Source organism: Lissotriton helveticus, chromosome 4_1 (genome assembly GCF_964261635.1).
Source record: "Lissotriton helveticus chromosome 4_1, aLisHel1.1, whole genome shotgun sequence".
Lineage (NCBI taxonomy): Eukaryota > Metazoa > Chordata > Amphibia > Caudata > Salamandridae > Lissotriton > Lissotriton helveticus.
Genome location: NC_136063.1, coordinates 1,236,161,102 through 1,236,186,472, shown reverse-complemented (window position 1 = coordinate 1,236,186,472; position 25,371 = coordinate 1,236,161,102).

Sequence of the window (25,371 nt, the reverse complement as noted above, 5' to 3'; positions counted from 1 at the left end):
CCGGAGCTTTCAAGCTACAGGGAAGACCTAAGGGACCTTTTGTCCAGAAGGGGGGTGGGAAAAATCCCCTGGTTAAAGTATATTAAACAGCTTTGCCACGCACTTGGTAGGGGAGATGTGTGGTCCTCTCCTGAGGAAACATGTGCCTTGACTACCAAGAGGTCGATGAGTCTTGCACTGAAGCGCTATCGAACGGAACTTACATTTGCGAACCCCTCTTTGGGTAGACCGACTAATACCTTTTTGGATATCAAGGTTATTCCACATTTTGAGAAATTCCTGGACGATATCCAGCCCTCTACTGGCCAAGAAACTTTATGTCCAATTCAGACATGGATCACTGCCACTAAGGGCTGTGACAAACAAGTGGACAAATGCTCCTCATACATCGTGTTCCTGCCATGGGTGTGAGGGTAGTGAAGAGACAGACCTGCACGTTCTGCTCTTCTGCCCCTCGTACTCTAAGACAAGAGCAAAATGGATCATCCAACTCTGCAAGTCCAGGGGCCTCAGGGATTATAGGGAGGTATTTAGAATTTTAAAATATGATACTGCCCCTTCGATTGTGTTTGCGACTGCTAGATTTCTACTGTCTATGTGGTGTACCAGAGGCGCGAAAATTAAAAATGCCAAGCTGCCTCTCCCGTGCTAGCACAAATACTGCAACATAGAAAGCACCTTATAAATAATTTGCTCAGGGACTATCCACCAATTGCTCTATCTTGAATTGCACAGGTCTCTGCTATGTTTGTATCACTGTATCTTTTCAACCATTTTTATATCCATAGGCCGTTCTATGAATGTACCTTATTGTTGTTTAATGACTTGTTTTTATCTCTATTGTCTCTTTATGCGCTTTTATGGTTTTTAACCGATAATAAAGCTTTTTGACTGACTGACTGACTGGCATCATGCTACTGCGATTAAGTTTCCCATTGGCTGTAAGGGCATGGTCCATGGCGGTGAGATATTGCTGGTGCCAGGCGGTAGATACTGGGATTTTGGTGCCATAAATTCACATGAGTCACCACGATTTGAGTGGCGGAGCATGCCAACTACCATTTGGGCATGTCTCTATGGCTATCACTACTGCACTTGTGTTTTGGGGATTGGCGGTGACACACTGCTGCTGCCAGGTGGTAGCTACCGGGATTTGGGTGCCTTACAGTGACATGACTCACCACGATTTGGGTGGAGGAGCATGCCAACCGTCATTTGGGCATGTCTCTATGGCTATCTCAACCGCACTAGTGTTATGGGCACTGGCGGTGACACACCGCTGGTGTCAGGCGGTAGCTACTGGGATTTGGGTGCAATGAGTCACCGCGATTTGGGTGGCGGAGCATGCCAACCACAATTTGGGCATGTCTCTATGGCTATCACTACGGCAATTGTGGTTTGGGGATTGGCGGTGACACACCACTGCTGCCAGGCAGTAGCTACCAGGATTTGGGTGCTATACAGTGACATGAGCCACCGCAATTTGCGTGGTGGAGCATGCCAATCTCCATTTGGGCATGTCTCTATGACTATCACTACCACACTTGTGTTTTGGGGATTGGCAGTGACACACCGCTGCTGCCAGGTGGTAGCTACCGGGATTAGGGTCCAATACAGTGACATGAGTCACCGTGATTAAGGAGGCGAAGCATGCTAACTGCCATTTGAGCATGTCTCTATGGCTATCACTAGCCCACATGGGTTTTGGGATTGGCTGTGACACACCCCTGCTGCCAGGTGGTAGATCCTCGGATTTGCGTGCCATACAGTGACATTAGTCACCACGATTTGCATGGTGGAGCATGCCAACCTCCATTTGGGCATGTCTCTATGGCTATCACTACCGCACTTGTGTTTTAGGCATTGACGGGACACACTGCTGCTGCCAGGCGGTAGCGTCAGTGATTTGGGTGCCATACAGTGACATGGGTGGCCGGCATTTGGGTGGCGGATCACTTTGACAGCACCAATGGACACATCATGCTGTGTCAATGGCCATCTGGCAATCATCAACAGTGCACAGTGACCACATGGTTAATCGGACACCATTGGGAACACAGTGCCAATGTTCCATTTACCCCACTGGTGACTACACATGCCATGTTTGTATATGTGATTTCTTAGATTGGTATGTACTCCCTCACATCTCACTTGTGATATTGATGGGCCTGTACACAGGTCAGTGTTGTAATGGACTCTACAATGTGTACACATGCCAATGTGTTAAAGTGCAGTGAAAATCACAGCAATGTTTGTCTCAATAAATGATGTTCTAATGTGCCTGTCCTCTTATATTTGATCATGCACACACTCGTCATTCATGCTCAGCCTGTGGTCATGGTGTTGTTTAGAAGTGCCAGGTTCAAATGACACCTGAAGGTGTGTCAGGTACCGCAGCTAGGTCTGAGACAGTGTGGTTGCATTGTTACGCATATGCTGGATGATATACTCCCAGGCGTGCCCAAAGTAAATGTGGCCATATCCCTATTTGCATTCACACAGACTGAGGTGGTACTTGCTGTGTGTAAGTTGACAAGTGTGCGATTGGTATAGCTGAAGTTGTCCCTACATGTAAGCTGGTCTGTAACTCAATTTTGATGACAGCTATTGTTTGCCTTGTGTCAGCCAAAATGTGAGATACTGTGCCCATCTCATGATGTATTGCATTGATATGTGTCTACTTTCATCTCAACTAGGAGAAGACCAAATCCGCATCGTCCCTTCACAGTGCTGGCAAACATGGAGGATGAGGAGATCATACCGAAATTCCGTCTGGTTAGAGCCACTCTACAGACCCTTTGTGCTATGTTGGAGCCCCACCTGCAGCCTCCCAAAACATATCCAATAGCTTTCACCCCAACGTTATTTATAATTTATTTATTTCACCCCAGCGTCTAAGTTGATGACGGCTCTTCATTTTTTTGTCACTGGATCATTCCAGCACATTCTGCCCAGCGCAGGTGGGATGTCACAACCTATGTTCAGCTTGGTGCTGTGATGTTCTGTCCGCTACGATGATCTACAAGGACAGATATATCCATTTCCCCAGGGGTCCTGAATTGGCAGCTGTGAAGGGAGAGTTTTATCCCCTCAGACACATCCCCCATGTTGTTGGTGCCATTGATTCCACCCATGTTGGGCTTGTACCACCACAGGCATGAGAGCACATCTACAGGAATCATAAACATTACCACTCCATAAATGTAGAAGTGGTGTGCCAGGCAGATATGATCATCTCGCACGTGTGTGCCAAATTTCCAGGCTCGTCCCATGACTCATACATCCTGCGTAACAGCATTGTACCCCAGCTGATGGTTAATTTGCTTCCCGAGCGTGCATGGATTGTGGGTGAGTATGCCTACTCAAATAGAGTGCTGTGTGTGTGACCTGCTGTCATCTGTCACAGCGACATTGCAATGTTTATCAGTGTTTGTCCCACCTAGGTGACTCTGCATATTCCAACCGTCCTTGGTTGCTGAGCCCACTGCGGAATCAAAGGACGTCCGCTAAAATGATGCCTATTGGAGGACATGTCGTGTGGTAGAGCGTACTTTTGGTCTGCTGAAGTCACGTTTCCGCTGCCTGGACACGACTAGAGGTACACTGATGTACTCGCCCAAAGGAAGGTGTATCAGATTGTAGTGGCATGCTGCATGCTACACAACCTAGCCATTCCCCTGATCCAGGATGATGATGAGCAGCCAAAGCCCCCACCTGCAAACCAACAGGTGTCCAGTGATGAGGACAGTGGAGAGGAGGAAGGTGTTGACCTGCATCAACAGCTCATTACCCGCTACTTCACTTGAAGGTGGGTGACAATGTACAACGTACCCATTGTCTGATGATGTTGCTGTTGTTGTGAAGGTGTATGTGAGATTTCTGACTGCAGCCGGTTTTTGAATCAGTGATGGCTGACAATGTTTCTGGGACAGTTTATTTAGGTACATGTCCAGGATGTGTATGTTGGCATTTGTTGCCAATTGTGATGTGTACATGTAGGATTATCTTGATGCTAGGTGTTGTGTGATGTCTGTGATGCCACACGCAGAGTAGTGACTGTTGTTCTATTGTGCTTCCCTAGGTGCCTTTAACCTCTCCTTGCCTACATATATTCCATACTCCTGGTACATTGTAATCATGGTGAAGACTGTACATTGATATTAAAACATCGATATTATGGTAGGTCGATATTACTTTGTCATTGGGGTGTGTTCTGTGTTTTTGGATGGCATGGCTAGTTTGCTGTATGCACTTTGTTGCCTTGTCGTGTTTTTGTTCTGTCAACCGTCATATTTGTCACGGAGTGTCCACAGCGGTGGCTTTGCTTCAGCTCTTCCGATGCCTCTCCCATTCATCAATGTTTGCGACCGCGGCGGTCAGAAACAGCAGGACGTACCGTGGGACCATTGGGGATATCCTAATTTTCCATGCTGTGTCTCCGCTACCATGGCGGCGGTTGGAATCCGACTGCCTTGGACGGGTGTTGGCCATCTCCGTCCACAATCAGTGTTTTTTGAAAGTTGATCCTAATTTAGCTGCCGGTTTTTCGGTGGTACCGGCAGGCGGTTGTTTTCTGCTTCCATGGCAGTCGGGGTGGTTTTCCAACCGCCATGCTAATAGACCCCTTTGTATCTTTTTTAACATTTGCATCTCTTTTCCATTGCATGCTCAGATTTGATACAAATTTAAACCATTCGCCACATCTCTTGTATGGAAATATTTTCTTTTAAAATGCTGTTGCTTGTGGTGGGTGACGATGAACAGTTAAAACTATGTTAATTAATTATTGTTTTCTTTATCAGTGATATTATTTGCAGGTAAACTTTTCCTTTGACTATTTTGCAAACATTTTATGGAATCTAATATACTATTAGATCCTAGCATGAGCTCTTCCACATTCGGCTAAATAATACTGTTTTTGGATGAGTGTATTCTGTGAATTGAAATTAGGCATGACCAACTCCTAAAACATTGTCACATTTGTTGAATGAATACTGATGCTTGCTCAGGGGTTGTGTCGGCAATTTGGGCAAGTTTGCCTCTTATAATAATAATACTGTTTTTGGATGAGGGTATTCCTGTGAATTGAAATTAGGCATGACCAACTCCTAAAACATTGTCACATTTGTTGAATGAATACTGATGTTTGCTCAGGGGTAGTGTCTGCAATTTGGGCAAGTTTGCCTCTTATGTTTATGAACTGTATACAGTCAGTGAGAGAAACATGCCAAAAATCCTTTTATATTCTAATGAAAACATAGTGGGCCATGTGTAGGTAATCTCTATTTACCGATTGTTAAATACCGAATTTTACCGATTCGGTATTTAAGAATTGGCAAATAGTATACATGTAAAAATTTGGTAACTTTTACCAACTCGGTAATATTCGGTATTACCGAATCGGTATTTACCGATTCGGTAATTCCTATTCATTTCTATGGGCCTGGAGGCCCTTAGGAATGAATGGGGAGCCATTCACTATTACCGAATCGGTAAATATCAAATCGGTAATAGAGGGAACATATTCAAGGGTGGCAGGGTGTCACATTACCACCCTGTTGCACCCCTGAATCATGCATGTGTGCACCTGTGGCACACATACATGCCCTAAGGGCATGTATGTCTGCCACATGGTACTTTTAAAAAAGCACAAAATTGCTTTTTTAAAGGTTTTTGATATTTACCACCAACTTGTAGTTGGTGGTAAATAACGAATCCTTAATTAAAAATGCACTCACTTGAGTGCTCCCTACATAGGATTTAAGGATTAGGTAATTTACTGATTCCTTAAATTACCGAATTGGCAAATTACCGAATCCTTAAATCCAGCCACCTACATTGCAAAAAGCTAAATACCAGTCGGTAACGGCAAATTTACCAATTTTCGTCTGTTACCGACCGTTATTAAGCTACCTACATATGGCCTATTATCTTTCTTGTATATATTTGAAGGCTGATAAATTAAAAATCAAAATTTCTTTCCCCATTCAGACAGACTATTGGTTTATTTCTCTTCTGTAAATATTGGTGATTGTAAAGTTCAATTCCTGTCTGAATGTCTTCCTGCATTTTATTTGTATAAGTATTTACAGGATCAGCTTAAATCTCATCCTCTTTGGGTGCAATAGGCTGGCAAGTAACCTTCCTGACTACAACTTGACTCTGACATAAGTGTTTCCAAGGTCTTCCATTATATTTCTTTTCTTTTAACCCCTGAGAAAAGTTCTACCTTTAGCATCCCCATGCATGTAAAACTACTCAACAGGTCAAACTTGCTGTTTCTGTCCAGAACATATGAATGCCTTTATTCAAATCACTACTTTGGCGAAGTGCAAACTGACCGCATTATGTAATGATTCAGATTTACTAAATGTCTACGGGCCAGATGTAGGAAGGCCTTTACCGGTCGGTAACGGCCAAAAATCCGTATTTTTGGCCATTACCGACCGGGATTTAGCATTCGGGATGTAGGAGACCGAAAATCATCCGAATCGGTAAATTTACCGAATCGGTAAAGTTACCGAATCGGTAAAATACCGAATCGGAAATATTACCGAATCGGTAAATTTACCGAATCGCAAAGGTTTGCAAATCGGTAAATTTACCGAATCGGTAATATTTACCGAATCGGTAAATTACCGAATCGGTAAATAAGAAGTGGTAAAAATGGATATTGAGATCTAGGGAAGCTCTGAAATACCGATTTTGCTTGAAATTTGGTATTTAAGAGTCGGTATTTACCATGGATTGGAATCAGGTGGTAAACAGGTGCAACCTATAAAAATGGACCCAAAATGCAATTCTTCTTGCACAATGGCAGCATTTTATGTGATTGCAAGACGGCTAAGGTTACAGGAGGAAGGGGAGAGGGAATGGCAGAGAGAGGAGCAGGTCTACAGACAGAGGATAACCCTGTTCATGCTCACAGAGGCAGAGATACTTCAGAGGTACAGGTTGGCCCCAGACAGCATCACTGACCTCATCAGGGACCTCCAACCCACTGTTGGAGCACACTAACCCAAGGGCACATGCTATTCCTCCCCATGTGCAGGTGCTGTGCAGCCTACACCTGCTTGCCTCTGGGAGCTACCAGAGTGTGGTTGCTGCGGTAGGTGGGGTGACCCAGAGCAGCCTGTCAAGGTTTTTCCACAAATTCCTTGACGCAATGTTACAGAGGATGGAGCCTTACATATCATTTCCTGCAATCCATGCTGAACTGGTCCAAACAAAATCAGACTTCTACCAGATGGCACGTTTCCCCAATATCATTGGCTGCATTGATGGCATGCACATTCCCATTTGTCCCCCTGCTGCCACAGAATATATCTACAGGAATAGGAAGTCCACCCACACCATCAATGTGCAGGTGATCTGCAATGCAAAGTTCGCCATTACTGACCTTGTGGCAAAATTCCCTGGGAGTACCCATGACTCCTATATATTTCAAAACAGTGGCATCTATGCACGGCTGACTGCAGGTGAATTTGGTGAAGGATACCTCCTAGGTAAGACACAGTGTGCGACCCCTATAACACCTATTGCAGTAAGCAGTACATGTATGCATGTGATTAAATCATACCCATTTTCTTTTAGGAGACAGTGCATATTCCCTCCGCTCCTTCATACTCACCCCCTACCTCAACCCCCCAACACCCAGCCAAAGGAGATATAACCGGGCACACAAGAGCACACGCAATGTTGTTGAGAGAACATTTGGCATCTGGAAAAGCAGGTTCAGATGCTTGCACAAGAGCGGAGGTGCAAGGCAGTTTACCCCCATCACCTGCTGTAAGATCATTGCTGCCTGTGCCATGTTGCACAATCTTGCTGTGAAGAGGGGGACTGAGGTGGAGTTGTCAGACTATGAGGATCATGACGACGACATTGCTGTGCCTGAAACACAACCTGCTGGAGTGTCAACACCAAGTGATGGCAGATACAGATGTGAGGAAATAACACGCAACTATTTCTGAGTAAGTGATGACACTGAAACCTATATTGAAAGCACAAGCTTTTGTTTAATTTAGTATATTTCCAGGTATGTTAAAGAACAAAAGTGCAACAGTAAGCATTTCACAGCAATGCTCACAGTGAGCAAACACACACACACAGGTGTTGAATCCACCCACCATAGTTGTATATTGTCACTAGGCAGGTTTAAATGGCACAAATGTGCAACTTAAACTTTTTGATCTATGATTATAATGTCCAATGGCAGTAGGCCATATTATCAACTGTTTATTTTCGGCCATGCTTTGCACTAGCAGGTTTTTGTGGCTCAACCTGTTCACTGGGCGTTTGGCCTGTAGCCTCACCCTGTCGCCTGCTGCTCCTCCTTGTCTCTACGACATGGGGGCTTGCCGTGCTGCTCCTACTGGTGCTACCTTCAGTGTCCGGCACGTCAATGGCAGCAGTTTGTGCACTTTGGGCATTGAGTAGAGCCTCCAGCGCACCGGTCATTCCGGCTATGCCCCTTGTGAGCTGATTGCTGTTATGAGTCAGGACTTCCTGACTATTCATGCTACGTCTGCATAGCAGGGATGTGGCTGTTGCTAGGCGGTGTATAGATTTCTCAGTTCTCTCTGCACGCTGCTTCTCCCTGCGCCTTGAAGTAATTTCAGAGTCCAGTTTTGTGCACAGTTGCTGCATGGATTGTGACATGTCCTGTATGCCTGTTGCCATGCTCTTGTTCACTTCCACCAGCTCCCTGATGCCCTTGCCAATTTCCTGCATGTTGATGTTGAGGTTTCGCATTTGTCTTTGACAGGCCATGATGCCCTTGCCCTGCATCCTCTGAATCCTGACCATGGATCCCTCCAGGCCTTGGAAGACACTGGACCCCTCCCCACGTGCACCTACACTCCTTCCTTGTATTGTGCGCCGTCTAGTGGTACTTGGTACAGGCTCTGTACTGGGCTGCAGTGTGACAGAGATGGCAGCTTCAGCCAAGTTGTGTGACTCTTCACCCACCATTTCACCAGCAGCTGTCTCCATTTCCAGCAGTGGGGAAACAACATGCCTCCTGCTAGGGTGTGCAGCAGGTGTTTCTACCTCCAAGGATGCTGGCATTTCGGGTGATGAAAGCAATAGTGGGGACTGTGTTGGTATTGGGGAGGCCTGCATTTCTTCACTGACGTCAGGTTCTTGGGAAGGTGCCTGCCCACTCGGAACACCTGTGTCCTGTGATGCACTGGGACCTGGCTCATGACTGTCATCCCTCTCGGGTGCTGTGCCTTCTGCCTCCTGAGACTGCCTTCTGGATGTGTGACCTGTGGACATATGAGCACATATCGGCTAGGTGCAAATGTCTCACAGCCACTACAATTAAACATATGTAATAGCACTTAGTACATGCTGCCTGCCCTTCATTATGTCTGCATTCATGTGTATGACTTGGTGGTTACAGTGCTGTGTGACATGTTCTTTCATTAATTGACTATGTGTACCATGATGCATTGTTACAGTTTGGCACAGACACCCTGGGACTGGGGTAACTTAGCTGCAAGGGGTGAGGGATGGATGAGGGTGTGAGGGGGAATGCTGTGCATGCATCTTACCTTTTTTAGTTGCAGCTTTCGCCGAGCTGTCCACTTCTCCCAGTCCATGGACACTTTCAGGCTCCAGGGTTGTGGCTACCATCTTCTCCAGGTCGGTGAGGGGGTGTGCAGTGTTCTTTCCACCACCTGTTTGGGAGGCCTGTTTGTGGTGGTCAGCCAATTTCTTTTTTGTGAGGCTCCTTAGGTCATAGAACCTCTTTTTTAAATCTTCAGTGACTCTGGTGGTCACTCCCACTGCATTTACTTTCTCCAAGATTTCCAGCCAAATCTTCCTTTTTGCTGATTCTGGCACAGTAAGGGACTGCTTACCAAAAAGTCTGTGGTGAACCTTAACCACCTCCTCAACAAGGACCTGTAGCTCCATGCTGCTGAATTTGAGCTTTCTTTTCCTTTCAGCCTGCTCTGTGTCCTTGCTGCTTGCCATGTTTTAATTTGAAAAGAGCACAAACTCTGTCTGCTGCTGCTCCCAGTCTCTCTGCTCCAACTGCCTCTCCAGAACCTTCTAATTACTTGCAGCTGCCTGTGAAGCCACTTCCTGGTAGGAAGGGGGAGGGTGGTTGCACCTGATTGGCTGTTGTGTTAAGTTTCACTTTTGCTTGCTGTCCGATTCGGTATTTACCAAATCGGTATTTACCGAATCGGTATTTACCGATTCGGTATTTCCAATGCATTCCTATGGGCCAAAAGGCCCATAGGAATGCATTGGGAATACCGATTCGGTAAATACCGATTCGGTAATTTCCGATTGTCCGATACCGAATTTTACCGATTCGGCAAAAAATACCGATTTTTTCCCTACATCTCATTTACCGATTTTTGAATACCGAATCGGTAAAATTCGGTACTTAAGAATCGGTAAAATCAGATTACCTACATCTAGCCCTTAGTCAATTAATTATCCAATGTGATGTTGACATTTTTAAAGTTGTTCCTCATTTCAAGTTCTGCATTTGCATGACGTGACAGTATCTTTTTTATGAGGGCCTCATTTATGAGGACCAACTGGTACTTTTGCTTTGCCCGAACATCAGTTTTTTGACATTCTGATGCCTCAATGTGCCACAGGTATAGTTATAAGCCCACATTATGTGGCTTTTCATTGCCTTATGAATATGTGCCCCTTTCAAGCAGAAACCTACGAGAAAGGGGTGTTCCATGGGTGTTGCTGGGGGTGTTCCCAGCAACATCCATGGCCTCTTGACACTGCCCCAGATTTATGAAAAATTGTAAGTCTGAGGTAGCGCTAAAAATGTACGCCTCCCCAGGGGAGGCGTAAGGGAGCACAATGAATATCTTTATTTCTCCTCGTTTTTCCTCTTCTATGTCTGCTGTATTCTGCAGCACACACATAAAAAGGAAACAGTTCTTGTGGTTGTTTTTGTGCAGGAAGGTTTCCATTTTGCACAAAAATAATCCTCTCCGCAACGCAGGCACCCTTGCACAACGGTGCAAAGGTGCCGGCGTTTGTGCAGGTCAGCTCATTGTGAGCCAGTGCAGGGGGAAAGGACAGGAATGCTCCATATCTAATAGATACTGTGCATTCCTGCCCATTTCTTTTGCCGTAGGGCAGCACAGCAGCAAGGCCTGCTGCACTGCCCCACAGCAAATAACCCATAAATGAGGCCCCAAGTGTTTAGCAGATGCTTAACAGTAGTCTATTGATGAATCCCCTGCCCATATCCCAGGATTGGGCATTTGGAGACTTCTGCTTGATGGGAGTCTGTCTGGCTAGCTTTTGTGATGGGGGGGCTCAGTCCAAGACCTAACACCTCCACCTTTGTGATGCAGGAGCAATCCTCAGCTCATTGGAGACACATTGCACTGAGAGGGAAAGTTCTGTCCAAAACCCCTCCCTCCTCCATCTGAGTCTGCACCACCGTTGTGATGTGAAGCATCACCAGCTTCCAGGAGACGCTCTTTCTGGGAGGTCTCCAGGATGCAGGAGCTCCGGCTCTGTCTGCACCCTTTTGTGATGGGCAACAGACTATGGCCCTATGATCTCTGCTCTTATTGAGGGCCTGGGCATAGGCCAAGAGAAAGCCTGCACTAAAGGCCTCATTAGTAAGGTGGGCACAGCTTTGCTCTCTTTATTGCACTCACCACACAAAGGCAGAGCTTCCTGCTCTTTCTGCACTAGTAAAACGTGGCTGCAACATCACCCATTTATAAAGCATGCCCCACAGACTGATTCCTCTCGTGGGCAATCATATTTTTTCTCTTTCTAAACTTTACAAGCAACAAAGCTAACATTGTCAACAACGGTTCTCATGTAGCAAACTTCAGCAGAAAAAAATGTACATATACAGTTGTAATGTAGTGCATAATAATAGTAACAGATTGGAAATAAATCAGGGTACAATGCATCTTCTAGATACTCTACACAGTGTGTACTAGTCCCACTCCAATACAGTAGATTTGTCTTCAGAAATTCCCCCCTTCACCTAGAAATGTGTTGAACAGTTCCCCCAGTACTTCTAGGTCTGTTTGCAGTTTAGCATCTGTTTGTGTACATCGGTGTAGTTACTTAGCCAAGACCACTCCGACACATCCTGAACCCAAAAATCCACAGTAGGTATGAACAGATCTTCAATTTTTATGAATGAAGTAAAACTGCCCACGGTGGAGAACTGATGATACAGGAAAGCAAAATATTCTTGCTCATAGCAATGTTCAGTCCAGTAAAATTGGCAAACACCATCCCTTGGTTGTCTGCCTTACCTAGCTTATGGCATGTATTTATTTAATTTATTTTTATAATTTTATAGAGCGCGAACCAGACACAAGGTAGGGTATCAGAGCGCTTTACATAAGGCATACGGTGAACTCATTCAAAGGGGAACATAACATACAAAGAAACATAGTCTGCAAGTAACAAGGAGTAGCATCATTGAGAAGACTTGTTCTGAGCAATAAAAGACCATTCAAGTTTGTTTGGGTCTTCATTTCTCATGGCAGCATTGAGAAGAAATGTTCTGAGCAGTAAAATACAATTTAAGTTCATGTAGGTTTTAACTATGCGGAACCCGAGAGTAGAGGTAGTTTGGGGTTTGTTGATCTTGTGTCGTGGTTGTACTGATTTAAGGTAGGAATTTGCTCATCAGGAATAATTTTGCTTCCTTTTTGAAGAGAGGCATAGAGGAGATTTTTCTGATGTGTTGTGGTAGGGAGTTCCAAACTCTTGGCGCTGACCCAGAGAATGCTCTGTTGGAAGTTTTAGACTTTTTGAAATGTGAGGGTATCAGAAGTAGATTGTTAGCGCTCCTTGAATGTCTGTTTCCTCCGGATAGGGTACGTTTTTGGGCTAGGTACTGGGGTGTGTTGTGGTGTAGCGCCTTGTGTGTGATGCAGGCCATTTTTAGGTGGATTTGAGCTTCGTAGGGTAGCCAGTTGAGGCCTTTCCGGTGTGGCGATATGTGGAGAAAATTTCCTAGAACCTGTTATGAGTCTTGCTGCTGCATTGAGACAGGCTTTTAGAGGCGCGAAAGCCCCGCGAGGGTGGTACATCCGTATTCAAGCCTAGAAATAACTAAGGACTGGACTGCAGATTTGAGGTCCGAATTTTCGAGAAATGGTTTCATTTTTCTGAGATAGCTAAGATGGAATCGGGCATTTTTAGCCAATAAGTTGACGTGGTTTTGCATGTTAAGGTTCTTATCCAGAGTGATTCCTAGTGATATGGAGGAGTCCACTACAGTTGGCGTGCAACTCAACGCATTGATAATTTTGAACCATTCCTTTGTCTCAGTGGAGTTCTTGGGGGGCGATTAGGAGAAACTCTGTTTTTTGAGAGTTTAGCTTGAGGAAGTTGGTCGATAACCATTGGACTGTCTTTTTGAGAGCTATATTCATTGACCTTATCTCTTCGATAGAGGAGATCTTGATGTACAGTTGGGCATCGTCTGCATACATGTGGAAGGATATGTTCGCCTGTTGTAGTAGCTCGGTGAGTGGTTCGACGTATAGGTTGAATAGCATGGGAGATAGTGTGGAGCCTTGAGGAACTCCCAGTAGGTTAGGTGAAGAAACCTAAAGATTGTTGTTGATCAAGTATGATTGCGTTCTGTTTTCCAGTAAGGATTTGAACCACTGAAGGACTTTCCCAGATAAACCCATCCTGTATTCTAGTCTTCTTAGTAATTTGTCATGGTTGACCGTATCGAAGGCTGAGGAGAGGTCAAGTAAAACCAGCAGGCAGGTTTTGGTGTGGTCAAGGGCTTGCAGGGCGTCATCTACTATGTGCACGATGGCTGTTTCTGTGCTATGCCCAGGTCTGAAACCCGATTGGTGAATGTTCAATAGATTGAAGTGGAGATGTGTTGGTTCAGTTGTTGCTGAACACATTTTTCCAGGACCTTGGCTAGCATGGGAATGTTGGTTATTGGTCGGAAGTTGTTGGGGTCGGAGTTATCTGCTGTAGGTTTTTAAGGATAGGGGTGACTTGGCCTGTTTTTAAGCAATCTGGGATATGACCTTGTGCTAGTGAGGCATTGATGATATTGGTCCAGAGAGGTGCGACGATATGGAAGAGGTGGGGTAAGCAATTTGAGGGGACAGGGTTGTTGAAGTGGTTGTTAATTTTGATCGTCGCAAGAATATTGGTGATTTCATTGAGATCGTAGAGTTTAAAAGTGGCCCAGTGAGAGTTATTTTTGGGCACCGGTAGCTCATGCAGTGCAGGAATTTTGGCTTGACCGCTCTTTGGGGTGGCTGAGTTGAATGCTGGTACACTAAGTTTGAGTTGAAGGGAGTTAGTTTTAGCTCTGAAAATCGAGGAAAATTTTACACTACTTAACTGAGAATTTCGATGTTAGGAGTGAAGATTTGGCTAATTTGTTAGATTGTTGTTTTGGAATTTCAAAGAGTTTCATTGGTCTATTTTTGGCCCTGTCTAGTTCTGATCTGAAAAAATCTTTTTTTGATTGTAGGATACTTTTATTGTAGGAGTTTCTCGATTTCCGGAGAAGTTTAAGATGATTGGGGGAGGGATGTTGCCTCCATTTCCGCTCGGCTGATCTGAGATTGCGTCTCTCTTCATTTAAGGCTTAGCTGAACCATGGGTTTTTGTCTTCATCCCAAATTCTTTTGAGTTTTGGTGGAACTGCTTGCTCGAAGACTTTGGTCATTGAGGAGTTGTAGTGAGTTGTGAGGTCGTTGACGTCTGACACGTTATTGGGGGGAGTGAGAGCCTTCTCACAGTGAGAGGCTAGGCTGTTCCAATCTATGTTTTTTTTGTCTCTTATCCAATGTTTTTGCTTGCTATGTTGCGTGAAGGTTTTCTTGTAGGTAGATGGAATTTGGAAGGTGATAATGTGATGGTCTGACAAGTCACAAGGCATAACCAAGAGTGAGTCAATAGTATTTTGTTTAGATTTGATCAATCAAGAGTGGCACCCTTTGAGTGAGTCAGCATAGAGATCACTTGGGTCAGGGGATGGTCTGCTAGGAAGGTTTTGAGGGCGTTAACCTGCTTGTCCAGGAGTTATCCCAGTGGAGATTGAAATCACCCAGGTATATGTCTTTGGAGTGAGGGGAAAAGTTTGAGGTAGTAATTTCCACAAGCTGTTCAGTGAATTCAGCATTCGAACCTGGAAGATGGTAAAGTATATGTAGTGTGTGAGAGTGGGTACTTGAAGATTTAACAGAAATACCCAAGTATTCACAAGAGAAAAGGGGTTCCGAGTGAAATTTCGAGATGGTGATGTTGGACCGATGTATGCAGGCTAAGCCTCCGCCTGTCTTGTGGGTTCTGTCTAATCTAATGATGTTGTAGTCAGGGGGGGACTAGAAAATGTAGGCAAGGGGAGGATGATTCATTGAGCCAAGTTTCTGTGAGGATGATTATATCAATTTTCCTGTTGAGGGCAAGGTTGGCGATGTCAGAGGAGTATTTTATGGCTGACCGGCAGTTCAGTAGTAGGCAAGAGAGCGCTTTTGAGGAACTCTTTACAGTTGGTTCAGGGTTCTCAATGTATGCGGTTAATGATTGAAGGTAATTCAGGTTAATTCCTCTAGGTCTTGGATGAGAAGTTCTGCTTGGGTCGCTAGGGACTGGGAGTATAGCATATTCATCTTTATTTGTGGTAGGGCCAACCGTAGTTTCATGAATCAACCGCAATGGATCGTACACCGCTAGCCCCTCCTCCGGATCGCCCCTAAGGATTCTGGTACGTATAGTTCATGAGTGGTATACCTCAGTAGGTACAAGTGAGTACTTGTTGTTGTGAAGATCTCTAGACCCGAGACCTGGCCCGGGTTTCGGGATATCTTCCCTCATTAGTAGAGAACGTATTTGGTGTGGAAAAAAAGGCCGCCAAGCAACCGTCACAGGCCTTGATGCCTAAACGGCACGCAGGTGCGTCATCCAGAAGCTCCTCAGCTTAAAGGCTCAAGGGAGCCCATTTGTAGAATCAACCGCAATGGATCGCACACCGCTAGCCCCTCCTCCGGATCGCCCCTAAGGATTCTGGTACGTATAGTTCATGAGTGGTATACCTCAGTAGGCACAAGTGAGTACTTGTTGTTGTGAAGATCTCTAGACCCGAGACATGGCCCGGGTTTCGGGATATCTTCCCTCATTAGTAGAGAACGTATTTGGCGTGGAAAAGAAGGCCGCCAAGCAACCGTCACAGGCCTTGATGCCTAACCGTCACACAGGTGCGTCATCCAGAAGCTCGTCAGCTTGAAGGCTCAAGGGAGCCCATTTGTAGAATCAACCGCAATGGATCGCACACCGCTAGCCCATCCTCCGGATCATCCCTAAGGATTCTGGTATGTATAGTTCATGAGTGGTATACCTCAGTAGGTACAAGGGAGTACTTGTTGTGAAGATCTCTAGACCCGAGATATGGCCCGGGTTTCTGGATATCTTCCCTCATCAGTAGGGGAACGTATTTGGGGTGGAAAAGAAGGCCGCCAAGCAACCGTCACAGGCCTTGATGCCTAACCGGCACGCAGGTGCGTCATCCAGATGCTCGTCAGCTTAAAGGCTCAAGGGAGCCCATTTGTAGAATCAACTGCAATGGATCGCACACCGCTAGCCCCTCCTCTGGATCGCCCCTAAGGATTCTGGTACGTATAGTTCATGAGTGGTATACCTCAGTAGGTACAAGTGAGTACTTGTTGTTGTGAAGATCTCTAGACCCGAGACATGGCCCGGGTTTTGGGATATCTTCCCTCATCAGTAGAGAACGTATTTGGGGTGGAAAAGAAGGCCTCCAAGCAACCGTCACAGGCCTTGATGCCTAACCGGCACGCAGGTGCGTCATCCAGAAACTCGTCAGCTTAAAGGCTCAAGGGAGCCCATTTGGAGAATCAACCGCAATGGATCGCATATCTTGTTGTTGTGAAGATCTCTAAACCCGAGACATACCAGAATCCTTAAGGGCGATCCGGAGGAGGTGCTAGCGATATGCAATCCATTGCGGTTGATTCTACAAATGGGCTCCCTTGAGCCTTTAAGCTGACGAGCTTCTGGATGACGCACCTGCGTGACGGTTAGGCATCAAGGCCTGTGACGGTTGCTTGGCGGCCTTCTTTTCCACCCCAAATACGTTCTCCACTGATGAGGGAAGATATCCAGAAACCCGGCCCATGTCTCTGGTCTAGAGATCTTCAAAACAACAAATACTCACTTGTACCTACTGAGGTATACCACTCATGAATTATATGTACCAGAATCCTTAGGGGCGATCCGGAGGGCGGGCTAGCGGTGTGCGATCCATTGAGGTTGATTCTACAAATGGGCTCCCTTGAGCCTTTAAGCTGACGAGCTTCTGGATGACGCACCTGCATGCCGGTTAGGCATCAAGGGCTGTAGTAGTGATTGGTTTTCACGGTCCGTTATGTTGTTGGGGAGTCTGCATGTGTGCAAGACTCTATCCGATAGGGGGATCGTTTTTATCCCCTTCTCGTCTGTTGCTAGGGAATTTTGTAGAGAGGGAGTTTTCAGCGAGATGAAGTATGTTTCTGATTTCTAGGATAACGCTTTGTAAATTTTGTACGGTGATGAAAGGCTGTGTTTTGGGAGAATCTTGATAAGGTGGTGGGAGCTGAAGTTGGGTGTTGATAGGGGGGCGTTGTTGTGGTTGTTCTTGCTAGTTCTAGATGAGGGAGTTACTTGCTATGGTGTGTGACGGGCAGGGAGTTGTTGACACTTCTTTCAGCATATGTAGGTAGAGGCAAGGGTCGTAGCTCTTCCGAAGGTGCTGATAGGGTGGAGGGCGAAGTTAGGTTCTGAGGCACCATGGGTGGGTTTACGGACTGGCTTTTTAAAGCACAGAGCTGATGGGAATTGTTAATGCTACTTCCAACAGTCCTAGGTGGGGTAGTTGGTCGTTGATCCTCAGGATGAGCTGAAAGGGTGGAGGGAGAGGTTAGGCCCTGAGGAGCAAATGGTGGGTTGATGGACTGGCTTTTTAAAACACAGAGCTGATGATGATTGGTAATGCTACTTTTAGCAGTTCTGGGTGGGTTAGAGGGTCGTTGATCATCAGGAGATGAAGGGGTGGTAAGAGTGGTTAGGTCCTGAGCCACGCTGAATATGGCGATGGTGTGTGCTTTAAGGGTGAGGAAGTATTTTTCAAATAGTTCTAGGTCCTTGTTAGATGCTTGAATGAGCACAGTGCCATTTTTGTAGGATGTTATGTTCAGTGTAACTCTGAGGTTTTGTGAGGGTGTCGTAGTAATACTAGTTCCGTAGGGGATATTTTTATGTTCCTGGATATTTAATAGCTTGGAAAAGATCAATCACCATTTTGCTATTTTTCTGGAGAAAAAATATGAGGTAATTGAGTATAGTGCCTTTTTTTACATTGAGGGGGGGATCTAGGAACAGGGTGTCAATCAATCAATCAATCAAGCATTTGTATAGCGCGCTACTCACCCGGAGGGTCTCAAGGCGCTTGGGGAGGGGGGGGTCCGCTACTGCTCGAACAGCCAGGTCTTGAGCTGCTTCCTGAAGGTGAGGTATTAAATAGAGTATGCGCTGTTGCCATCCTGTATCATGTTAGGTCCTGCCATGGTGTGAAATTTTCCTTTGTATAGTGGGGGAGAGATTGTAAGACAAACAAAACATTTGAGCGCCACTTTCCAGAAGGTTGTTAGTGGGTGTTAATTCTCTCTCTGTGGGAAGCTGTTACAGGACGGCTGTAGTTTTGGTGGACATTATGATGAGTGGGGAGCTAACTTAGTGGGTGCCGAGCATCTGTCATAAGGCTTGGGGTTATAATACTGATAGAAGTAGAAGGAGTACAGAGATAGATTGTACAGAGAGGGCTGCTGTTTCGTAAGGGTCCATAAAAAGGATTGTAAAAGATTTGTGGTTTGGATGCAATAGCAAGATGATCAGCACTGTGCCAGTTCCCTGTATACAATTGGAAATTGGACAGGCAAATTAGTAATTAGCCCTTCTTTTCTTACTTCATTTCTATTTCTAAGACAATATCTTTGTTTGATTTCTTGTTGCATCGTTTTGCCAATAATACACTTCCTCCCCAAAGATTCAGGAGAGAATTACTAACTGCTTCACAGTTTTTTAAAAATCTTTTCATTAAACAGGTGCCCAACCAACAGTACTGAGACAGACAAGACAGTACACAATAGTGTAAATCATCAGGCCAACAGCACAAAATCTGTACACAGTCAACACGTAATATATTCTAACTTGTCCCAGCAATCCATGGCCAATTCCCGCCAAACATAACCAGGTCACAAGGATGGCACAACTTTAACATCCACAACTCCATGGCCAGTTACATACCACAGTAGCTCTGCCATCCCCCACACCATTAACCATTTTTGAGGGCAACCCCTGGGGACATAAACTATATGCTCTGCTTGCTGACACCAATCATGACCTGCTTCCCAGTCCACTACCCAGGGGGGAGGGGGAGATGGCTCCCCATCTCTGTGCAATATTGTGCTTAGCCACTGCTGAAACCAGGGCCAGCCATATATTGGAATAACGAGCCATGTCTTCTGCCCTGGGATACTAAAGAGGTGTTGTTACAGATCACTGAAATATTATCGACGGTCACATTATCGACTTGCTAAAATATCGTTGATTAATTATCGACTACAAAAATATCGACTTTCTATACTTATTACAACAACTACAAAAATATCGAGTCAAAAATATCGAGTATTTAGAATATCGAGTACTTAAATATCGCCTTAATAAATATCGACTACAAATATATCGTTGTTCATGAAATTACCCCTAACACTACAAAAATATCGACTACTAAAATATAGAGTGCTAAAATATCGTTTCAAAACAAATATCGAGTTATTTTTTGTACCCTTTCATGTCTAAAATACCATATTAATAGTCTATAAAAGTCATTGTTCTATACAAAAAACCTTTTACATATAATACTTGTTACTTTTATAACGTTCCTATTTATCTACATTTACTATACATTCTATTAAATGCGTTATATCATTTGAAAAATAATCTTTACATGTAAATAACATGTTAAATATTTTTTTCCACTTACACATCTATTTTATTTAACAACTAACCTGCTTTAATGCGGAAATCACCACATACCACCATTCTCACATCAACAAACACACCAATTAAATTAAAAAAATTCAAACTAGCCTATACAATCATTTCTTTCATCCTGCAACCAATCAAATCAAAGCACACAAAATACACATACTATAAAAGGGATACATGCATTATAGCATTTGCTGCTGCTAACTCTATAGAAAGAAGATGCCAACACTCTGAAGATTTTGTTCCTGAACAAACATCTTTAAAGATCCAGTTTACTACCTAATTATTCAAGTAAGTTACAATGCATTATTTAGAAATCTAAATTAGTAGTGTACTATTTTACTTATATCTCCTAACTCTTGCACTTATGTAATTTTTATCTCCTCCTACTTTTCTGATAGAAACTACTACAAATAAATTCCTAATACATGCTCCTATTTCTTCACCTAGAAAATCAGATAGTAAGTATATATTAATGCTCTGTTATACACCAACTGCTGGTTTTAAGCACTATTTCACAAAATTCATACTTTATTTTAAAAAAAAATTGACAGATAATCAGCGATTTTCCTATTTCAACACTACAAATGTATAAAACTACACTAATTAAACATGTAAGTATATATGTTTTTGTTAGTAAACACCCAATATTAAAAATGCTATTTTCTAAACAACATATCTTGCATATTACATCTTCCCTACAGATCCAATAAAATCATCCAACATCAACTATACCAAAAGACAAGACTACCCTTGTAAAAAATGTAAGTATACTTCTAATTTGTCTTTTTACTTCCGAAAAAAACGAGAACTATATTCTTAACACCATGTTTTGTATTTTATATTTCCTCTACAGATATTGTGAATACATCATACATCTATTCTACCTACAGCAAACAAAACTACTTATTTAGAAGTTAGTATACTTTTAAGGATTTCCACTTTCCCAACGGTTCCAAATAATTTTTATATTATTTAACATTTATTTATTCTATCTTCTCTACAGATCTGAACTTTACTACCTTGATGTACTCCACCAAATACTACAACTCAACTATTTAAACAAGTAAGTATATGTAATGTTCACATCAAATGTACTACTAAGCAAAATTAAAAAGTGCTTTTTCCTTGGAAAAACGTTTGTTATGTGTAAACATTAACTTAGCATTTCTATATTTTCATACCAACAGTCAATAAAGATATACATACAAGACAATCCTTCAAAATACAGTTCTGCATTTGTGATTACTACTTCTAGTAACTGTAAGTATAAATACAACATTAATTATGTTTGCACCACAAAGTGAAATAGATGTTTTTTGATTTTGTTTCTTTCTACTCTTTCCTAGAACAAGTAAAACAAAATGACAGAAGGTGCAGAATTTGTTATGTCACAGAAAAATAAATTACTGTTATGTTATATGGGTTATGTTTATAATCAGGAAAGATAAAGTGGTAAAAAAGTTTTCTGGAAATGTACAAAATATTACTCAAACAAATGTTATGGAAGGGCTACGACTGAGGAAACTAATGTGTTATTTACCAGGAAACACAATCATCCCCCCAATGTCACAGAAATTGAAATAAGAGATGCTTTAGAAAGTATTAAAACTGCTAGCACACAAAGTGATAAAACCAACAACACAAATCCTTAAAGAGGAACTGTTAAAAGTCCCAGCACATGCTTCAGGTCAACTACCCTCTATTGACTCCCTAAAACGCACAATTGCATACACTAAAAGACGCACTTCCACAACCCCACCCAACCCTACTACTTTTGAGGAAATTATTATTTCACCAGAAATGTCCATCACACACAATAAAGACAAATTTATCCTTTTTGACAATGAAAGCAGTACAAACAGAATCATAATGTTTGCAACTGCAAGTAATTTAAGAAAAATCCAACAGTGTCCCCAATGGATGATGGATGGAACATTTAAACCATGCCCAAAACCTTTTTATCAACTATATTCCATCCACGGGTTATACCATAACTATAACATCCCTTTCATTTACTGCTTGCTACCAAACAAACAGCAAAACACTTACACAGAAATATTAAATGTTCTCAAAAATGAAATGAATAATTATTTTCCAGAAAAAATAATTATTGATTTCGAATTAGCTATGATTAATAGCATTTTGAAAACATTTCCACACACAGCAATCCAGGGGTGCTACTATCATTTCAATCAGAGCATATGGAGACATCTCCAGAAATCAACTTTAAGTATTTTGTACTCAACAGATAGCACCTTTGCCTATCAAATTAAAAAATTGATAGCACTGGCCTACGTTCCTGTTACCGATGTAGCAGAACACTATAATTTATTAATTGACAGCACATATTACAAGAGGAATGAAGATAAACTAACACCATTACTGGACTATTTCGAAGATACTTGGGTGGGAAGGTTGCACAGATCTGGACATCGACGCCAACCCAAATTCCAAATACCTTGGTGGAATGTCTATCTTAGTACTTTAAACCAAGAGGCTAAAACAAACAACAGTGTAGAAGGCTGGCATAATGCTTTCCAAGCTACCACAAGCAGAACAAGGCCCACATTCCATAACCTACTAGATGCTTTGATAAAAGAACAAAGCTATCAAGAACTAAGAATGGAACAATCTGTGACCCAAATTGGTCCAAAACTAAGTAAACAAACTAAACAAATGTTCCGACTACTGCAAAGTCAAGTCACACTATATCCTACAACTAGAGGATTAGAATACCTGTCATTAATAGCTAAAACCCTACTATAAAAATGTCTACAAAATATACTAATGTCTGCTTCCAATAATGCTACATATAAAAATCATAAACATTTGTAAACAATTATAAGTAATAGATATTTGTTTAACAAACTTATCATAATTTTGGACATTATTTCTGAACAAATATGCAATATTTATAATTACATCACACATACACATTACATAAAGATCGACATTTCCCACCCAATAAAAAAAGTTTTTTAAATACTTAAAATTTTTGTAGATGAAAAAGACGTAATGAAGCAAAATACAATCCATACAATCCATTACAATGTAGGACAATTCCAATATGGGAAACCATCAAAAACCCGAAAAATATGTAAAAATAAAATAAACGCTCCAGGAAATCCCGAAAACAGTAATGTGGACACTTTAGTATTTAAAGTGATATACACACAACTTTAAAAAAACGGTCACGCATATCAATGTATCAATCCAATACGAAACCCTCCAAAAACCCGAAAAAAGGTAAAATAAATTAAAATCCGCTCCTGGCAAACACGAAAAATAGGAGATACACGTCAAAATATAACCATAATAAGTCATACATTATTATCTCCGAAAAAAAACACGCATCCTTCCATGTAGTTTTCATGCGAGGAACCGGAACCTGTAAAAAAACATAGATAACGAAACCCACCCACAAATAACCCATAACATATGTAATTACACTCACAATTAACATTAACCATGTAAAAAGACATTTCCCAACACTTAAAATAACACTAGAACTAAAACATACACGACGCATCTATAACGACGACATTACACCTAAACTCTACATAAACAATTCATACATACACACAAAAACACTACACAGTTCGAATATACCCTCAAACATTACCATTGACTTATAAATTGTATGTAAAATTAACCTTACCTCTCTCCACACGAAGCAACTCCCAACCGCGAGCTTCTCCAGTCCTGAATGGAGCGCAATAACCTTACGCGGGAAAAAAGTAGTCCCCTTAACCCAATTTTGAAAAGGTATCATAGAAAACACAATGTTATAGTATAAAAATATAATACATACACATTGTTACTGTAACAAATTAATACACTAGACTCATAATAATTTAAACTGTTGAAAAAATATACATTTCTTTAATATTAATTAATATATAGTAATTAATATATATTAATAATATTTTAAAAAAGTATGTAACACTTGAAATAATAAAAGTAAATATTTTCTTATTGTGTACATTTATAGGAATAACTTTGTGTTTGTTTAGAACTAAACATTATTATTTTTTATGTAATTAATTAATAATAATAAATAATAAAACTTATTTATTGTTATTAATAAAAAATTATAACCATTTACTATATAAATAATGCCCTTAAATAATGTATATGTATTTCTCTGATGTATGTATTTCTGAAAAGAAAAGATAAATGTTTACGTTTATTAATTAATAATAATAAATATATGTGTTATTATTTTTATTAATTATTAAAAAATGTTTTTTAATAATTTCTAAGTATTATAAAAGTATATAATTGCATAAATAATCTTTTACCAATACCAGATATTATTATTAAACATATTATTCTCATTTACAGTTATAAAGTTAACAACATAATATATTCATATGTTTAATTTAAAAACAACATTGTCAGAAATATGTGCCAAAAATTGTCTTAATTTGTATTTCCATAGCTTGAGCAAATATAATAATTGTCATGTTACTTTATAAAAATTTAAATTTAAAAAGTAAATAGTTAATAATATTAATATATAATATTAACATTATTAAATATAAATGAAAGAAACAGAAAAGTAACTGTTATTTTATGTATTTCAATATAAATACTTGTTACTCAAAGTTGATGATAATAAATATTGTTATTGATAGAAAAATGTTGTGAAATAATTTTGTGTGACAAATTACAACATGTACATAAATGATAATGTGTTATTCTGCAAATACTACATTTCCAAAAATGTTCATGTATTTTTTGATTGTGATTGTATTGTAGTACACATTAAAAAAATAAAAAATTGTAATAAAGTTTTGTGAAAACATCCATTTTGCATTATTGTTTAATATAATAACACGCTAATGTACAATTATATGCAAATGTTTTGGACACTGACCAATTAATAATTGCTATTCCTACTCCTGTCAAGCTATTATCAGAGAAGTTGCAGGACACTGACCAATTATTATTTACTATTCCTACTCAAGTGAAACTAATATCTGGAAAGGTGCTGGACACTGACCATGTATAAATTAGAATAGCTACTTTAGTATAATATTATTGTATAAAATATTGTCAAATAATCATATATATTATAATAATATTATGTACATATATTTAGAGTATATTTTTTGCTGAGTAGTACCAAAACTTTGTATTAGCCTAAAAATTAGCAACTTTTAGTCACTAAAATGTTTTCAATATATTTAAATATTTTTATATTTTTGTAGCACACTTTATATACACAAAACTGACCCTGAACACTAAAAATACCCCTTTACCCAAAAACTGAAAACTGTCCCTGAACTCAAACATATACCCCTTTAG